This window comes from Porites lutea, chromosome 10 (genome assembly GCF_958299795.1).
Source record: "Porites lutea chromosome 10, jaPorLute2.1, whole genome shotgun sequence".
Lineage (NCBI taxonomy): Eukaryota > Metazoa > Cnidaria > Anthozoa > Scleractinia > Poritidae > Porites > Porites lutea.
In genome coordinates this window covers 19,459,981-19,479,980 of record NC_133210.1, presented here as the reverse complement: position 1 = coordinate 19,479,980, position 20,000 = coordinate 19,459,981, and the positions used below count along the sequence as shown (strand labels likewise).

At 37.8% G+C, this 20,000-nt stretch overlaps 1 protein-coding gene and 2 long non-coding RNA genes across 5 annotated transcripts in view; 1 reads left to right on the top strand and 2 right to left on the bottom strand.

Moving 5' to 3' along the window:
- Positions 1 to 20,000, bottom strand: part of LOC140950289 (uncharacterized) — a 402,419-nt gene that overhangs the window by 180,108 nt on the left and 202,311 nt on the right. The gene's annotated exons all lie outside the window — the stretch shown is intronic.
- On the top strand, positions 13,421 to 14,882 carry LOC140950351 (uncharacterized). Its single transcript, XR_012167178.1, has 3 exons — positions 13,421 to 13,532; positions 14,607 to 14,665; positions 14,753 to 14,882. It is a non-coding gene; the product is annotated as an uncharacterized lncRNA (long non-coding RNA).
- The window catches only part of LOC140950341 (uncharacterized), a 10,156-nt gene continuing 7,618 nt past the window's right edge, over positions 17,463 to 20,000 (bottom strand). The window contains exons 2-3 of the long non-coding RNA XR_012167167.1: positions 18,401 to 18,553; positions 17,463 to 17,944 (exon numbers count right to left, since the gene is read on the bottom strand). This is a non-coding gene — a long non-coding RNA (uncharacterized lncRNA). The remainder of the gene's footprint in view (positions 17,945 to 18,400; positions 18,554 to 20,000) is intronic.

The following is a 20,000-nucleotide window of genomic DNA, read 5'->3' as shown; positions in this document are numbered from 1 at the left end:
ACGAAAACGTCACATTTTACCTGTCAAACAAATTTTTCACCGGTATATTTTTCACTTGCCAAGTTTCAACTTGTGAGCTGCAACCTTTCCCTTGCCATGATTTGGCAAATAACATATACTCACAAACTGCCAAAACTGTGTTCAGCCGCCTTAACTTTAGTGTGAACGCCATTTGTTACTTAAAAGCTGAGTGCCTTTCAAGTACGCTTGAACTCAAATGCTCTTCAAGTGTACTTTAGGGTCTAGTGTGAACTCACTTAATTTTACTTACTAAATGCGATGATGAGTGAGATTTTCAAATTCTACATGGAGAACTTTGTTAGTATATATTACGTAATCACGGTCATGGGGGAAAAGGAAGAATAGATAAGTAATTTTGATATTTGTCTGTGTAAAGTAGATATCGTTACTTGCTTTTAATGAGTGATTATATCTACCGCCTTATCTATATCTACGGGTATTTTGCTGCTTGTTACAAATTTAAGCATATCTTAATAGACGGTTATCCCCAGATTTCGAAACAGCTCAGCAAGGAGAGGTGGAAAGGATACACACTGAGGCGGTGTTGTAGTCGTAAAGTTGTTGATGTAAGTGATAAGAAATCCTACAACAGTACTAACACAGTAAGGATTACCGGGTGGTACGAAATGCGTTGGAGTTGCGAAAGGAGTTGCCTCGCGAATAGATGATGCACCAGTTCCGAAAATAGTTACATTTAAAAAATCCTTTACAACCGAAAATGAAGAGAAGACTATCTTCTTCTGCAAAGATCCCCTGCAGGAATTTGCAAGAACCACTGAAAATCTGAGGAAAAAAGAGAGTTTATGTACCATTCTTTCTTTAAAATTTGAAGAAATATTGACAGTCATTATAGACAGGCCTGTACAGAGGTACATGGAATTCTTGAAAAACCATGTACCACATGTGCTTTCGGATGGACTAGGCGTCAAAATTCGAAACGAGTTTAAGTTCAAGAGTGTATTTAAAGGAAGACCTTAGATAACAATGACCTTAACCAGGTTGTGGTGTCCAGCGGTGTTAGTGAAAACAAGGGTTTGGATGGGGAGCTCAGTCTTGCAGGCTCATAAAACCTGGTGTCAGTCATTCATATTTAAGGATTTTCGTATTTGCATCAACAAGAGCTTCATAAGAATGTAATACTCAGACCGTCCAGGGCGCAAATATAGAGGTTGTTTCGTCAGGGAAAGTTTAGTTTCGAAGAAGAAATAACAATCCCCTCCCTCCTTAAAAAAATAAAATAATAATAAAAAAGAAATAAAAAACGCTCCATCAGGGCTGAGGCTAGGGCTAAGGCTAATAAAAGGTTATCTTGTTGTGGTCTGACAGTCTTCTACGTACAAAAATGTCAAAGTTATAAAGCTTTTACAAAAAAATGCCTCAAATGATTCTGGGATAATTTTTATGATAATTGTAATCTACTTTTATAATTAATATTATTATTATCATAGAAATGCTAACTCTTTTAAATTTGTTTGACATTTTGACGAGGTCAATACAAAAACAGATGTATAATGTAGTAGCAATAGCGCAGGAAATGAAATAAGCATATGATCTGATCCCCACTCGGGTCTGTGTTAACTTAAATTCATCATTTTGCAGTTCTCTAAAAAACGAGCATACCGTACGTGGGTGATAGTTTTTGCTCCATTTGGGTAACAACCTTGGAATCTGCATGTGACGGCTTCACCAGATTAAACCTTGCACTATAAAGGAGTGTGTTATCTCTATTTACCCGATGTTTCGATTTTCTGAAATAACAAAGCATGGAATATCACGGTAGGTCACTTTCTCAGCAGATATAAACATCGCAACGAAGAAAAGAGTAGCTTTTTGCGTCTTTTTTGGGTTCTGAATGTCTTAGTTCAAGGGGAAGAACGTAACATTGGTGAATACTATTTGATTCAATTTGTCTCATTTTTGGTTCAAGAAAAAAGGTCGAAAATGCGCCTGAAAATCATTCACTGTTCTGCTTGCAACCCTCCGGGAATAAAGAACCTGCCGATTACTTTCTCTACAAAACAGTCGTAGTCGTCACCGGGCAGACAGATGCGGTAACGAACACAATGTTATCATCGTGCAATAGATAGAAAAGTAATTTATTGTAATTTATTCAGTTTTTTTTTTGGTCAGCCGTAAATTTTTTCGCACAATTCACCATTTGCACATTCCCATAATGCACCTTAACATCTCTCAATTTTTTAAACCTCTAGAATTTTTGAGAACCTTTTATTATAATCACTATTTGTAAATAGGCTTTTTATCGTGATTAATGTAATTTTATTGTTATCAATTTTGTTTATAGAGGACCACTAGGGAGGGAGAATATTGGAATTCTTAAGATCTTTCATTATAATAACTATTTGTATATAGGCTTTTTATTATGAATGTTGTAATTTATTATTATCAATTTTGTTTTTAGAGGGCCACTAGGGAGAATACTTCAAAGTAATTGTTGTCACCCTCTTAAAATAAAGGTTTTTTTTTTTTTTTTAAGTCAAGAGCTCTTTTCGTCTCCGTTTCTCCATTTTTCTTCTTTGTAAATAGCTCCTGCTAAACGTTTTTCGAGAACTTCACTTGCTTTAATCAGAATTAATCTCACAAAAATTTTCAACCCGCGCGCAATGTTGAACAAAACAAAGAAAAACTGAGTTTCTCGTGACGTCGTCCTTGTATCTGTCCTCTAATAGATCATGGGCAACGACCAATCACAGCGCGCGTAGCATTCACGTCATTGTAGCGGAGCTCCACCCGCGCGCGAAGCGCGCGCGCGTGGGCGGAGCCCCATAGGTAAGTAAATCTACCCATCCCAGAAAATTTGGTTATCACGTGACCGTACACCGAACGAACGTACGACTGTCCGTCCGCACCACAGGCATACCAATGTTTACTCTCGCACTTTCTAGCTAGTTTGGGAGCCCAGGCGCAAACTGATTGCATATCAATGTTGTGATCAATTGACAGCTGTCAAAACAGGGTATCTGCTGACCAGTATTACCTGACCGTATCGCGGGCTCAGGTTTCGACCCATCGAGGTCGAGTATTTTTTGGAAGTTACCGCTGACAAGTTACTAGTTTTCAAATGATCGCAGGCTCAAGTTTGTTTTTTAAAAATTTATATGAAATATGTCGTGTTTATGTCACTATCGCCCAGCACTATTAAGATTTTGATCTTAAACTTATCTCGAACACGAAAATTCAGCCAGTTATTTAAAAATACAGGCGAGGAAGACCTTTTCTTACCATGGTCACGCTTTGGTCACGCTCTACGTCCAACTTTTATGCTCTGATTGGTCAAAATTTGACAGGTGAGTTCATGCGGAAAATTTATGCAGCATCTTGTCTTACTTTGACAGCTGAAGCTGACAGAGTTTTGTGTCAACTTGTGATGTTTTTTAATGTATTTTTCCACTGGATGTACAAAATGAAATACAGCTGCTATCAAGAGTCTTCTGTTATTCATGGCTGGTTTGTTTATTGGGTTTTTGGTTGAGAAATGCGTCGCTTGTCAAAGTCGGAAATCCGATTTCGGATGGCATCGTTTTCGTTTTTCACCTTGCTTGATACGTAAGAGGAGTTAGAAGTCTCAAGCGATTCCGGCCTTACTTGATAGCTTTCAGGAGCTGCATCGCGAATGGTAAGCCTGAGTAATTATTGTATCTGATGTTTGTTTTTTTATATCTAACCTCATGAAGGCGAGCACAGTTTATGCGGCAAGTTAATTATGCACGTTTGTAAGATTTGAGACAATGATCTGACCTAATATCAGGTTTGATACAAGCTTACAGAACTTTAAAAAGCCTTTAGATATATTTTCTCACCGCAAATAGAAAGAAAACGTTCCGAACAATATTTAGTTACAAATTTGCCTGTAGAAAGAAAACTTTGAGCGATTTTCTTGCCTTGAGTTCATCTTTGAAAAAAGCAAACACCGGGAAGCCGGCTTAAAACATAAACTTAAAGACTCAGGATTTTTAGAGACACTTTAATACTTGTCTTCGTGAATGAAAATTGCTCTTTCTTTAAATGTTTCACCGAATTATATTTCTTTTATTGATTGTTAGAAGTCTCTTTTGCAATTTTAATCGCTGTGCCGTTTGTTTTCAGTCTTTCATGAACATCGCTTGCAGGAGTAGTCAAAATGTCGCGCGTATCAAACGCTCTCAAGATTACACATCGTTATAAAGCCATTCAATAAAAAAAATTAAGATAATAAATTCGTTATTATGTTGAAGAGTAACTCTATTAATGTTCATTCACACACTCCACCGCTTGTCAAAAGCGAGAACCGGCTGGCCGTATAGGTGATTTTGGAAATTTTTTGAACGGTTTCGCTAAAAGCCAACGATTGATCGTCCTGAATATTGACTGAGTGCAGTTTGTCTTGAAAAACAGTGAAATACTGCATTCTGTCCGAGGTCTGTATGATAAATATAGCGCCTCATAGTACTGTTTCACCTCAGATGTGATGTATAAAAAGTATAAAAGGTTGGTTTACACACCTCCAGATTTGCTGGCAAGATTTTGTAAAGTAAACCAGAAGCTTATCGAACGCAAAAGATTCGGCCTGATTTGTTTTCCAGCCCTAATCTACTATGATCAAGAGCCGTTATGGCTCTTGAATGTGATCGAAGATGATTGCCATTTTTTGGGTGAACACATAAGTCAACTCGATGTGAGATGTTTCACTCTAAAATCACCTAGCTTTTCCCTCAAAAGCCACATGAATGTGCCTTTAAGTTAACTGATTTGTGGTTTACAAGTTTATTGTTTGATTTAAGTTATATATTTATTAATGGGAGCTTCGCTTTTTAGCCCTGGCTAAATCTATATATTATAAATTGAATGGAACAATGAACCTAATAAAACCTGGCTTAGTAGCTATAGGAAGCTCTACTTGTATTCTAACTGGAGTGCAGAAGTCCTTTTTCAAACCCTTTTAGAAGACTGTTTTGTCACGCACATCTCCCTTAAAAATAAAACGTTAAAAGAGACCCGCATTTACTGGTTCCAGTTTGCTGACGATGCCGCTGCCATAAACGGTCAAGAATCAAAAAATCAACTTCTAATCGATCGCTTTACAATCTGGTGTCCTTGGTCCAACATGATAATATGGGTTGATAAATGTTATACCTTTGGAATACGGAAATTGTGCGCTAAATCTGTCCAATATGTTCCCAAACTGTTGATCAATGGAGTTCTAATACCCTGTGTGGAATTGGGTGAATCACTTCTTTACTTAGGTCGCTTCTTTGACTTCAACATGTCCAACAACCAACACATGTCTGAATAGTCCTCTCTTGTACAAGACTTAAAGAATGACATTTACATATATATAAAGCCACTGCATACTAAACACGAACTTCTTCTGTACAGCCGCTATGTCCTATCTTAATTGTCCTGGTATTTCACTGTAGCTGATATATCCAAAACCTGGGTAACGGAACATCTCGACTCTGTAGTGAATGGCTGTATTCGAAAATGGCTCGATATTCCGATATCTGGAACACTGAGTAATGTCTTTCTAGAACGCCCTGTTAAATTCACTCAGTGCCACTCACTGATTCCCTAAACTTAGGATCTCTGGAAATCGTCAAGCTGTCACACTGATATTCAATATGATGTGTACAAATCCACTAAGGAAGTTAGAGATTTACAATTGTACATTTAAAAAGACAAATAAAGTTTCAATTGTTATTAGCGGAGCTCCACTCGCCCGCGCTAGCGCAGCCCCAAAGCTAAGGAAATCTATGCATCCTAAAAACTTTGGTAATCACGTGACCGTACACTGACCGCTGACCGCCTGCCGACCGTCTGTCCGCACCACAGGGAAATCAATGTTTTATCTAACATCTTCTAGCTAGTTTGACAATCGGAATGCAACCTTATATTGCACATCCATGTTGTAATCAATTGACAGCCGTCACAACAGGGTATCTGCTGACCAGTATAACCTGACCTTATCGTGGGCTCAGTATCGACCCATCAAGGTCGAGTATTTTTATGAAGTTATCCGCTGACAAGTTACCAGTTTTCAAATGACAATTTTTTTAATGCATAGCATCTGTTTATGAGCCGCACAAAAACAGCTGCACTATTCACTATTCTATTTCAAACTGACCTCGGACGCGAAAATGAGCCACCTATTACAGGCAGGGAATGACTTTTATCGCCATGGGCACGCGATGCTTAAGGTCTACGTCCAATTCTAATACTCTGATTGGTCAAAATTTGATAAAAGGTGAGTTGATGCGGAAAATTTATGCAGCATCTGGAAACTTGTTTACCGATGGCAGAAGCTGATAGAATTTCGTGCCGTCATCTTCTGATGTTTTTAACCGTTTTTTTCCAGTGGATGTAAAAAACGAAATGAAGCTGTTATCAAGATTCCTCTGTTATTCATGACTGGTTCGTTTATTGGGTTTTTGGTCCAGAAATGCGCCGCTTGTCAAATTCATCGGAAATCCAATTTAGGATGTTATCGTTTTCGCTTTTCACATTGCTTGATGCGAAAGAGGGTTTAAAGGCTCAAGCGATTCTGGCCTCTCTTGAAGGTTTTTTAGGAGCTGCATCTTGACTGGTTTCTTCTGGTTTCACGTCTAGGTAGTTTTTAATTATGCGGCTTTTTATGCGCGTTTCTAAGATTTGCAACAATTGATCTGACCTATTATCAGTTGTGATATACAAAACTTTTAAAAGCCTTTTCTGACCGCAAATAGAAAGAAAACGTTCTAGAAATATTTAGTTATAATCTTGGCTGTGAAAAGAAAGCTTTGAGCCATTTTTTTGCCTCGAGTTCATCTTGAAAAATAGCAAGCACCGGGAAACTGGCCTTAAGCCACCTTAATCTACAAGGTTTTAAGCTTAAGCTTATCTGCTTACGTGACTCAGGATTTTTAGAGACACTTTAATCTCAATACTTCTTGAATGAAACTTGTTATCTCTGTAAATGTTTCAACGAAATATATTTCTTTTATTGATTGTTAGTAGTCTCTATTGCAATTTTAATCGCTGTTCCGGTTGTTTCAGTCGTACACGTCGCTTGCAGGAGTAAGCTTAATCAAAATGTTGCGCGTGTCAAACGCTTTTTAAGATTACTGCTACGAAAGTGCAAAAGCAGTCTAATCCCGACATCCCGGGCTTAGAATTATCGAACCGAAGTTGACAAATCCCGCGCCATGCCCGCGTATTTCTCCGGGGTTATCACCCACCGGGATGGCCGCTGATAAGTGCACAAGTTAACTGATTTGTGGATTACAAGTTTATGGTTTGATTTAAATTATAAATTTATTAATGGGAGCTTCGCTTTTAGCCCTGGATAAATCTACATATTAGACGGTAAAAGTAATTACACTATGTAAAGAGTATTTCACACTGTATAAAACTATTTTATTTTAAAACTATTTTACACTATCAAGAGAGGATAAAGGGGACAGAGAAGGCAACCCCCATACACACCCTATTCCATAGGTAATTCGTCTCGAGTTATTTTTAGAATCGGGATAAAGTTACCTTGCACGCTGCGTGGATGTTTCGTGGAGGATTCGCATCACTAAACGCCGTGCAAAACATGTCGGGCGAAAGGCAATGAAAGCGTAAAGAGATCGAGAGCATTTCTGATTATTGAAGCGAAATGAGTCGGCGCTCACCTGGGCCTGGAAAAGGCAATCGCTGGACTCTTTGACAACCCGTGAAATCAGTTTAAATCGAAGTTGTCGTAACCTCAGTGCTTTAATAAAATGAGAAATTTCGCCGGTCTATTGAAACCGGTCGTTTGTACAATAAAGCAAGTAGGACGCCAAGTGATATTTTTGTTGAATAATAAGACTAATAAAAAATAAATATCAAACCAGAAATTGCTCTCTTCAAACTGTAAATTATAAATGATCCTGAGAGAATATTCAGTGTGTTAAGGATTTCCCTGCTGTACTGTTAGCTCTATACAGGAGAGGAAGGGCACAGCTTTAGCAGAAATCTGTCTTTAGTCGTTTTCGTCGACAAAACAAATAGCAATATCGTTCTTTGCGTCTTCCGCCATTTTTTTCTGCGTCAATTCGTGAAAGACGCGTGGCTCTGAGCGTGTGTCATCCACACGGAACACATTCGCGCTATGTGATTGGCTGTTGTCTTATCCCCCTTGGGATCTATGGTCTTAAAAATAACTCGAGACGAATTACGTATGGAATAGGGTGTGTATGGGTGATGCCTTCTCTGTCCCCCTTATCCTCTCTTGACACTATATAAAGCTCAGCTGAAAGCTTCACTTTTAAACCTCAAAATAAGTAAAAATGGTTAGCTTTTTCTTGCTGCTTCGGTGCGGTATTCACAGTCATGGTGAGTACAGTGTAATAATCTGAGAGAACAGGGTTGAACTTTTATTTCTGCAAAAAAAAAAATTAGTTGAAAATTAGTTGAAAAAGGATTCTTTAACTCTCAAAAGCATTAGTCTCGGATTTGTAATTACTCAGAGGCAATACAGTCTAAAGATTTGTAGGGAAAAGCAACAAAAACTTGCCAATATATGACGAAAAATGTACTTTATAAACGAACTAAAATATTCAAAACGCTCTGAACAGGGGACTAATGACGCCATGTCCCTCTTTTGGTTATTACAAAAATTATCAGATAGAACATTACTTTCCTACGAACTTTTACTGCCATGTGATGAAACGTCGACTCTCTACAGCCTCCCGACTTTTTCCTTCATGTTCATTGCCCCCTTAAATTTTGAATGCCGGACGTCAATACAAGTGGTTATTTCTAAATGCCCCACACAACCAAAACTTCAAATTTGCTATTTGTTTTTAACTTGATAATGAAATCTTGTCAGCAACAAAAAAAAACTAATTTGGGAATAGTCACTTGACCGTTGACGTCATTACCCTACTCGTGAAAAGCGAAGATATTTTATGGCAAATGTAATCTTGTTGTGATCTGTCGACATTCTTCTACCTTTAAAATTCTTAAAGTTACAAAGATTTAGAAGAAATGCATCAAAGGATTCTGAGACAATTTTTTGTGATAATTGATTAATACTATTATTATCATTATTATTATAATTATTATTATTACAGATGGTATTTAATTCAGTGATAGATGCAAGTAACGCCTTTAATCAAATGAACAGATCCGTTATCTTTCTTGCCATCGTTGGTATGGTTTTGTTGTAGAAATATGTCCAATATAATGCAACTACTGGTTTTTAGGGAATTCATTATGCAGTTTAAACCATATTTTAATATTTGTTTCATTTTCGTCACTTTCGTCCCATAATACCCTTTTTTGGCCACTTAATAATTTTTGCATAAGTATTGTTTTCCATTTTCCAATGGAATATTTGTACTTGTGTAATAAAGTTTTAACTCCACGCGCAGCGTAGTTACTTAATGTGAATTTGAAAATTATAAAATCGACGCTGTTAGGAGTGTATTAACCGACGTTTCGGCAATGCTGTCTTCTGCAGGGTAAAAAACTATTCGATTTTTACTTGTTGAGTTGGGATTTTCGGGAATGCGAAACTGACGTTACACCAATAAGTCTTAACGACTTCAAACTAAACAAGATCATGAGCTTATTTCAGTGAAATGCACTCTAAAGGAAATAGAGTGATATTTGCCTGTTATTTTGTAGTGAGAGGAACGATAACAACATCACCAACTAACCCACTGCGTAAGTGAAATGTTTGTACTTGTATGCAGTTTAAAATGTGGTTAATATGAGGTAACCTACTTCCAAGTAGGATCTTACCCTCACTTTCAAAAGTGTTTGAATCAGTCGTGCATTCCCGAATTCGTTCTCACTTTGAAAATATTTATCATAAATACAGGAAACACCATGGATGTGACACTGCTATTCTTAGTCTAACAGAACGATTAAAACAAGAGCTTGACAATCTCAAAGTTATCGGTATAGTTTCAAGGGATTTATCAAAAGTCTTTGACACTCACCCGCATAATCTGATAGTAATGAAATCAAAGCAATATCAGGTTGACGACAAAATTATTGACCTTTTAAAGGACTATCTTTCTAATCGAAGGCAAAGTGTAAAACTTCGAAACGTTCATTCAACATGACAGGATATAACGACTGGAATTCCCCAAGGATCCATACTTACAACCAACAGCTACCACATGTGTAGTGTACAGCTGGGGTGCTTGTGCATCCGCCTCGGCAGTAAAAGACAGGATCTGTGATCGCAATTGAGACTGTGCTGGCTATTTCATACTGATGAGCCCGAAGAAAGGCGAAACAGCTGTCCTTAGCTGCCACTGCCCGGGTGATATGCTTTTGCGCATGCGTATTGTATTGGTTATACCACGGGGTTGGCACGTTAATTTCAGTGCCTTCTTTGTGTTGTTTATCCATACTTAGCCCTGTCCTATTCAACATATTTATGAACAATGGCCGAATTTATGCTAGAGACGAATTATCCGTCTCTAAATTTATATCTAGACGGAACGTAGACGGTTTTTTTGACGAAGTTTCCAGATGAGAGGGACTGGTTTCTATATTTTCGAAGTGTTTCCTGGGATAAATAAATAAATATCTAGACAAATTATTCGTCAAAACTCGTCTTCGGATTTATACTGAAACGAATTATCCGTCTGACGGATAATCCATCTAGACGGATAACTCGTCTCTAGTGTAAATTCGGCCAATCTTGTTCACGTGATAAAACGTAGCAACCTACTTATGCCGATGACACACAGATTTCATTTCTTGATAGTCCAATAAACTATAAACTCTGTCATACGTAGATAAATGGCTTTTGGAAAATGGCATGAAAAGAAACCACTCTCAATACCAGGCTATGACGATGGGCTATTTAAGAAATGGTAAACGTGCAGCGTGCAACCATGGAGTTATTGGAGTTATGGATGCACACGAAAGAAGCTTAAGAATTGCACGAGGCGATTAAGCCGAGTGCAACTTTAGCTTCTTGAGAGCTTAGCAAACCTCCCAAGTGCATTCATAACTCCATGGTTGCACAGCTGCAAAGTTTACCATTTCTTTTATAACATAATCAAAGGAGAAAACATTTCTATTCTATTTCTACTCAGCCTGCGGTCGAGTCTTCGGTACGAGATAGTGTATGCTGTCATCTACCAGCTAATAAAAATCAGTGTTTTTCAAAAACTTGCCTTTGAGTTTTTCTTGAGCTGACCGTTCTCCGTCTTAAGGTAAATAGCAAAACGTTTTTTATTGTTATTCTGAATGGCATCTGTGTTCTTGCTCTTAATATTAGGGTAAACAACACTTTGAGGGAAAACTAAAACTGCAACTATGAACACTAACTAAAAAGACTAAAAAAAATAAGCTCAAACTTAATTATTAATTATTATTTGACTGAATTTCCCTTAGAATAACAGGTAACACTAAGAAATTAACTATTTTTTCATCAAAATGTGTCCGGGCCTCCGGGCAAATCGAGCTATGAAAGTCAAAATTGCAGCTGAAATTCGCCAAACAGCCGGCGCTGAAGCAATGGGTGAGCAATTTTTAGATGCTGCTGTTTTTCGACGGTTCTCTGAACTACTGCTATGAATGAAAATAATAATCAGAGATGTCACTTTTTGAAATATTTATTTGAAAACCCAAATGTTTCTGTACTTTAATGAAATGCGCTTTACAATTTCAGCGTAATGTGTTTAATATTAATCGATACGCCGGAAAACTACACAACAATGCTGTCTCGAATCTGGGCGTGTTTCCTAAAAAAATTGCTTGAATTTATCATCATTTCAAAATTTCAAAACAGACTTTCTGTTCTATAGAAACACACAAAATTTACCTTAAATCTTGTCTTACTCGGTTTTTCTTCTGCCGATCCTAGCCTCGAAGAAAACAGTGATAAATTCATCCAGGGTAAATTTCTCGCTTGATCTTTTGACCTTTTTTCTTCAAAGCGGCAACTGAGTATTTTCTTCAACTTCCACTTTTCATTTGTACATTTCATTGGTGCATTTTACTGACAGGAGGGGAGATTTGTTGAATTTGCCTCAATTTTACCGCCCCAGCTCAATTTCTTGGCGTGCACCCACGGGCAAATGATAGGTGGCTGACTGACCAAGATGAGCGCGCACTTTACTTTTGCTATATTATAAAGGAGAATTAATCCGGAGTTTAGCTGTGAAAATAAGCTCATTCCAAATAGCGATGCGCTTTGGATGCTTGGAGGTATTGTTGATGATACGTTGATAAGCAAGTCGCTAATATCTGTAGAAAAGTATCTCAACAGGTTGCAGGTTTAAAACGCATAAACGCATGTTTAAATAGGTTAATCTCAGTCTTTAATGGTATATATGACTTTAGAGGGAAGGACATTTTAAAAGTGCCGAAGGTCCACACAATACGCTTTGGACTCAATTCCTGGCGTTATCAGGCGCCCAAGCTTTGGAATAACTTTCCTGATGTCGTAACAGCGTCATCCAATTTTAAAACGTTTAGACTGTTAGCAAATGAATCATTATTCCATTATTTTAGTATCTAAGAATCGTCTTTTCAATCAATTTTGAGAATATTTTTAATAGTATTTTATGTGTGATAACTCTTTGTACATGACGTACGTAAGGGGGGGGGGGGGGGGGGGGAGTCGATGGAACACCCCCTTGAGTGTTTGATATGTTGCAGTATTTCAAAACGATTTTACCTTCAGTGGAGAGCCTTTGATTTTCCTCTACAAGATGAGGCATATTTTATGGGTGGTGGCGCTGCTGGGGGCCTGTGACGTCACCAACATTGGTTGCCATCTTGGATTTTACCAAGAATTAGAAATCAGGTTAAAACCGCGAGAAATGGTGATTTTTTTGTGCTTGGGATGAAAAGTAATACATAAATAAGCACTTTGCATGACTTTAGCTACAAGATTTACTATTATTGTTGAAAAAAGTTGAAAAAACATGTAATTTCACTCAAAAATGGCCTGCCCACCTCCTACGTATGACGTCATATCTCGAAACCATAGAAACTGACCATCCCTGAACTTGACTCAAAATGAGCGCGAGGGGTGAACGAACGGCTACTGAAAACATCAAGTGCTGATGTTTTATCCTCTAGGAGAAAACTCAGAAGGGGGTGGGATCCCCTCCTTCCTGTAGGTCCGAGGGTTAATTGTAAATAGCTTTTATATTGTTTTATTTATTTTTTATCTCTATATTCCTTTATTTACAGTGGCATAACTGCCACTGGTTGTGGGTGTGGCTGGGACGTAATACGAGCTATTTAACATTCAGTTGCGAATGGCAATGTTTCGTACCTTGTGTACTGCAATGGTGACAGTGAGGTTTACAATTAAGATCTTTCACAAGGCGAAAGTGCAGACATATTCAAAGCAAATAGATAAGTTTTTTAACATTGAAAACGAATTTTGACATATGCTGTTGCTGTTTTTCTTATCAGTTTTAGAGGACAATTATTCACTCCAGGTGACGTTAGTGGATTATCAATATCAGAAAGATTATGAAAATCTCAACAGTGCACCCGCCCAGGAATAAATAAGCAAATTTGTCGCTGAGGTAATAACTATAAGCCACTAGGCCGGTGATTAAACAACAAAAATTGAAGCCGAAAATCGAAGGGAAACTTCGTGCCGTCTCTTGTTTATGTTCAGGGATACCTGAGCATCGGCAAACGCGCGACTTGAGTGATCGCTAAATAAAAAAAGTGGAAAGGCATCTATCCTCGAGAAGCAAGGTTGTGTCTCATAGATTTGCAATCTTCGGATGAAAATAAGAGACTGCTGGCAATCTACTTAAAAGTGGTCCCTACCCAAAACCCCAACACATCAATGACTCAATACAAATTGAATTTAATCCAATTTAACCGATAATTAATTACGCACAAATTTATGAAAATACGAAAAAAGGAGACCAAGATATAGTAGAAAGGTTAATAGTTGGGCCACGTTGAGAATAGAACGGCTAGGTATTCTTTCTTTAGCGCCATCAACACAGCCGTGAATGTTACACAGTAATGTAGTGTCCTAAGGACCAGCAGGTTTTTGTGTCCTCAGGAGCACATTTTATAAACATGGAATTATAGAAGAAAATATCGATTTATCTGCTACAAGTAGTTTTAGCCCTTTCAGCGTTCCAAAAAAGGTCAGACCGTGACCGCAACCACAGCGTCCCTGTCTAAAAGAAAGCCTATGCTGAGTTCTGCGTTTTTGGTAAAGACGCCTGACTCACTCTTTAAAGTCGCAACTAGACAAACTGTCCGAGATATATTAGAAACCTTGGTTAGAGGGTTGCTGAGAGTGACTTGCTATTCACGGCCGTCTTTTAGTGAGCGTCGTAAACGCCTTTAGCTCACCTTGGAGCTCGAACCTGAAAGTTATTACCTACCGCGTTTATAATGTAAAATATCATAATAGCCGTGAGTACGTATGGCTCTTACCAGACAGCATAATAAGGTTTTTCTGTAATTATTGGTGAAACTATCATCCTATTTGTTTAAGCCTGATTAGCAGGCAATTGTAAGTAATATATATGGGTGCAAGAAATAATAAGGCGCGCCCCGTCCTTTCTTACGCCCATATTACTTACAAGCAAGCTACCTGTTTGTTAATTGCGTTGTACGATCCTTTCTAGATGGACAACGTGTATGAAAATGATATAACTTACTTCAGGACAGAAGTGACTAAACTAAGGTTTGTAAAGCACTGGCTTGAAATGTGTGTTTGTTAATGGACTCGTGCAACTTCTCTTTTCTAAGCCTCTTCCTCTATGTTTCACAGTGATGGCAGTGTGATAGTCTCTTTCGTGGTGTATTTCAAAACTCCTGTGACCGCAAATGAAGGGCTTTCTAAACTGAGAGGCGCCGTGGAAAATAAAAGAAAGCTCGGTAACTTCACAGTTGGAGGTTTAAAAATAATCCAGCCCACGACAACCGCATTAACTGAGGAATCAACCAGTGCCGTTTGTATCTCGACCCAGAAAGGTGATCTCACTGTTAAAAAAGACATATTAGGGAGCTTTTGCAATCACGAAGCCGATGGCAACAAGAACGCCAATAATCATTTTATGGACTACTTGAAAACACAACGAAAATTTCCCTGTCGTATTAATTGTGAACTTTGATTTGGAATTTTCAATTTCAGGAATGTCCTCTCAAAATTTTTGAAAAGATTGCGTTGGAATAAACGTGATTCACTTGAAAAGAAGGCAATGCCGTTTTAATTGTCTTCGCAGTTGTCTTTGTAGGAGGTCCTTGGTGGTGTTAAAAAAAAACTCGTCTTTCTGTTGTGCTCTCATCAGAATAGATCGGACAGGGGAGGGTGGAATCAACGAGGAATGGGACAGAGAACAGATGACCTCATAGTTGCCAATGTTTGCACTTACTGGTCTATTAAATTTCAGTGAATCAAACATAGATCATGTTTATAAAAAAAGAAAACAAAGAAATGATACTTAAAAAAGAAAAGAAGGAGAAAAAGTCCGTGGCCGTGGTGGAGGTTGGGTCTTGTGAGGTGGATCCCGACATAGATCCTAGAAAACATCCTGAATTTTAACCGCGGTCAAACGCACGAGCATGCGCAATGCACTCGTACCCGGTCGCCGGCCGCGAAAATTTCCCGCGCGAAAATTTAATTGAAACCATTGCAGAAACCGGCGTCACGCGAAAAAAAGTTGAACGACGGTGAGAAATTTGCTAAAGTTAAGCGAAATACTGAAAAGTGAAGGTTTTTGTTTTTACAGTTGATAGTTCGATAATTTTTCTTTCTTCACCAAGTTCACTAAATTTTTTCGACATTCACTAAAAAAGTTCTTCGTGGTAAAAGAGCCGACATGCGAAAGCTTGTCGTCGCCGAGATTTGTTTACTGTCGCTGATGCTGAGCGTGACCACCGGAAGCAGATGTGTAAAGGAAGATAGAACACGGACAGGAAAAAAGTGTAGTCAACAGCAGCTCAGAAGAGTGGATAAAGCGTTATCGAGAGCTGGAGATATACCGGAGGGATCGTGGATTTGTTTAAGCCACAGAAATTTGATACTTGCCGAGGACAAACGCTGCTCCTGCCCATCTTCGTGGGGACACGGTAAAAGCTTATCAAAACATCCGATCCCTGACAGGCTGTATAGAGTATTTGACGAGGTGGGCAGAAACAGCGTTACCGAATACAAACCTGGGTCAAACTGGTGTAATAAATGCAGTGTCCTCGCAGATAAAGAATTCGCGTCCCACCCCATGTTCACTCCGAGGAAGCAAAAAAAAGTGACATCAGAAAATAAGGTAAAGCACACTAAATAACATTATAATTTCATCAATTTTAATTCACTGTCTTCTTTTAAAAATAATAATAATAACAATTTATTCTAAACCAGATGGACAAATAATATAAACAAAAATATTTTTCTATAGGAAAATGTAATGAACCAGCCAACACCACAGAAAAACAAGGACATTCAGCAAACGTCAAGTTCCCAAAAAGGTTAAGTACAGAAGAAACTTTCCTGAGTAAAATCAGAAAATTTACATCCCTCTCTCTTTCAACTCATTAAGCCCAATGCCCAATGTTTTTATCTCTCAAAAGATTTTCCAACAACACATAACATGATTTAAATCAAGTGCTAATAAAATTAACATTGAAGAAATTTATATTTTTTAGAGCTTTCGTTTGAGAAAATGATGGAGACATTTCAGAAGGCCCTCAGCAGCCACTATGAAAATAGTGGCCAACCATTATACAATGCAGAAGATATGAGGAAGTTTTCCGAGATTTATGCGCCAGGCTTGTTTGATGTCCTCCTGAGTTCAATTCTTCGAGACGACTCCAGGCTGTCAGAAGACAGGAAAACATTGCAGGAGCAAAGAACAGTTGCTCTTCTCCATATTATGACATATTTTAGGTATCTGGCAAGGAATGAAATAGAAAACAATGCTGCCGTTTAATGAGATCATGGGGTAAAAAAAAAATTCTTATTTGTTGTTCATCTTGTCTAGATCCCAGAAGTCATGTCCCTTGCAAAAAGACCTGGGTCTGTACATGCACCAACATGGCCTTTCAATAGCTGGCTTGAACAATGGCCCTATCTTTGGCTTTTCAGTAGCACCAAGATCAATTGATAGGCACAACATCAACTTACGGCAGCAGTATCCAAGCTTGTTAAAGCAAAAAACAGAACAGTCAGTTAAGGTGCAACTGAATATGTAAATACCTGATAACTTTTATTAAGTACAAATCCATTTCTAAAATAAAATAAATTGAAAGCATACAAAAATGTAGGCTACACAGTAATGTTTTAAAAACAGCCAAACCACTGGAATCAGGGTGCCTTATTATTCATAGAAAGAAAATTTACAAATACTACAACAATTTTTAGAATGACAAATTTAATATTGTTTGATAACCTGAACACTTTAGTGGCATTTAATGTATGATTATCTATTGACAACTCAGTAAGAGGTTAAAGAAATTGGACTATTACATATAAGAAGGTAGCCTGTGAACAGGCTCTTTGTTTGGGGAAACGCAAGATTTTTTCACCCTTTCCCTAAACAGAGAGCCTGTTCACAGACTAATAAGAATGTAACATGATAACAACTTGATTACTATGTTCAAAACATATCTACTAACTATTACAACTATTCATTCATGATTGTATTTTATTAGGAAGGTACTTCTATGATTCTCCTCTTGGATGATTTTCATAATATTCACACAATCAGAATGCCAGACAACCTGAAATTGTCTAAAGCAACACACATGGCTTCTGTTCTACTGGACATTCACCTGGAAATACCAGCCGTAAAAAAACCCAACGCACAGTGTGTCCACAGTGTTTTGAAAATTACTTTCAGAGGGCAGGAGACTGTTTGCAGAGGTGGTATTGTAAAAAGATACATACAAGAACTGTTCACAGAAAGTCTTAAAAGCCACCACCACTCATTTCTAACCTCTCTTCCCCAACAATGTCAGCAGCTGAAGGCTAAAGATATACAAAAACAGATCAAACAGTTCAGGTGTTTATTAAGAGTTTCACGTTTTCTCTTTTCCCACAACTGTCCAGTTTAACAGGGTTTCATAGCTGTGGTGGGTAAAATCGCAGTGAATGCCTAAACTGTAATAGCATTTGAACCATGAAGAAAACAAACTATGCCTTCTTTTGCCAAGTTGATTTGGTTTGCATGAATTGTTTGGTACAAAAAAACAATAAAAAAAAAACGCTAACACACCCAACTGGAAATACACTACATGTACATGTGCTCTTGTACTATGCATGTTCCAGAAACCCAGTAGGTAATGACTTATTTTTCTCTACAATAGACCTGCATTATGTATGCATTATATAAAGTCTTAAATTGCAATCATGGTGCACAAGTAACAATATTTTTACTTTCATTTCTAGAGTATACAATGGCATGGCACAAGATGAACTTCTTACCCTGAGCACTTGCGTTTTAATAGACGAATTCGAGGCAGGCTTGAAAAGCATGGAGGATTACAAGGCTGCACTTAACCATACATTCCATTCTGCTCTTCCCCTTCATGATTTCTGTAAATTATTTGTTATTCCACTGCCTGGAGATTGGCCAACCTGGTATTACACCAAAAAAATAATTGCTCAGCTACCAGAAACAAGTTCCCAAGAACACCCTTATTTGTCCCTTATTCCAGAACAAGGACCTTTTCATGTCTGCTCAAATATAAATGAGGATGTCATTAAAAGCCACCACATAGTTTTTGCAAGACTTTATAAGGAGGTTTTTGGCAGTGACTTCCCACTTAAACCAAAACCCTTTCGAACAAGCCTCATTATTACAGGAACCTTGTGTGGATGGTTGTTAATCAGACATAAAGTCCTGGCCAAATTCAAGTTCTGCAAAGATATTGAATTTCTGTACCTGGTTAATTTACTTGAAGAAATTTTGCCACTGGTCTTTTTTCAATATGACAGCATTTTTTGCTCTGGTAATCTGGAACTGTACATAAATGTCATGATTCGTCTAGCCATTATTTTCATTATCTGGGAGCGACATCATTATGACAGATCTACTCTATCCATGTTAAGTGACTTGTATCACCAAAAGATCAACTTTCCTGCCTACTATAACTTTAAAGAGCAATGGCTATCAATAATAACAGAAAAGAAGGTAGAAATCTGGCATTCATTGTTACGAAATCACATTTCAACACATTACAGAGGTGATGAGATACATGACACAGCAATTTCTCTGGCTGCTTCTGACACTGCTAGGAAATTTCATTCTTCCTTTGTGAGGCCATACACCAGAGGTCAATCGGAAAAAAACATGAAACTTGTGGCAGGTAATGTGTTTCACAACTGCAAGGGACAACTGTATCTAGCTTTATTATTCCCTTTTCAAAAGAAAAGCGATACATTTTTTAAAAACTTAATCAACTACAACTTTCTCTTTAGTCTTAATTCCAATTTATTCCAGAAAAGACATCGTTTAAAACTAAGTTGAAGAAAAACCAATCACCCATTAACCTTAAGAATGACATTGACAGTGGAAGTCTTAGATCTTAATGCAGGCAGTGACAATGAAAATTTCTTCCTCATTGTTTTTATCGTAACATTATTTAAGATATTTAAGAGTGTCAGAGAAAACCGGGCAAAATGTTAAAAATGTCAACGGAAGGGGGTCAACAGAATAAGTTCATACTAACATCATAGATAGGTTAGGTGGAGTAATGGACAAATATAATAAACATAGGTTCTTCACTGCTCTTGTATTAGAGATACGAGCATCACTTTATTCGACCCCCTCGGACGCCATTTTTATAAGCAAATTTTCACCATTTTCTGACACTCACAGAACCCTCAAAATTTAACGAGCGAAGTTTACTTTTTGCGTGCGATACAATACATCACAGAACTACTTTCTGAAACCATAAGATTTATTAAGCAGCCACGGACAAGACTAAAATTTTCTTATTTTATCTTACCTAAACTCAGTGTCTGCAAACGAGCAAAAAATCGGGCATTTTTGAATTGATCTACACCGCACAACTAAAACGAC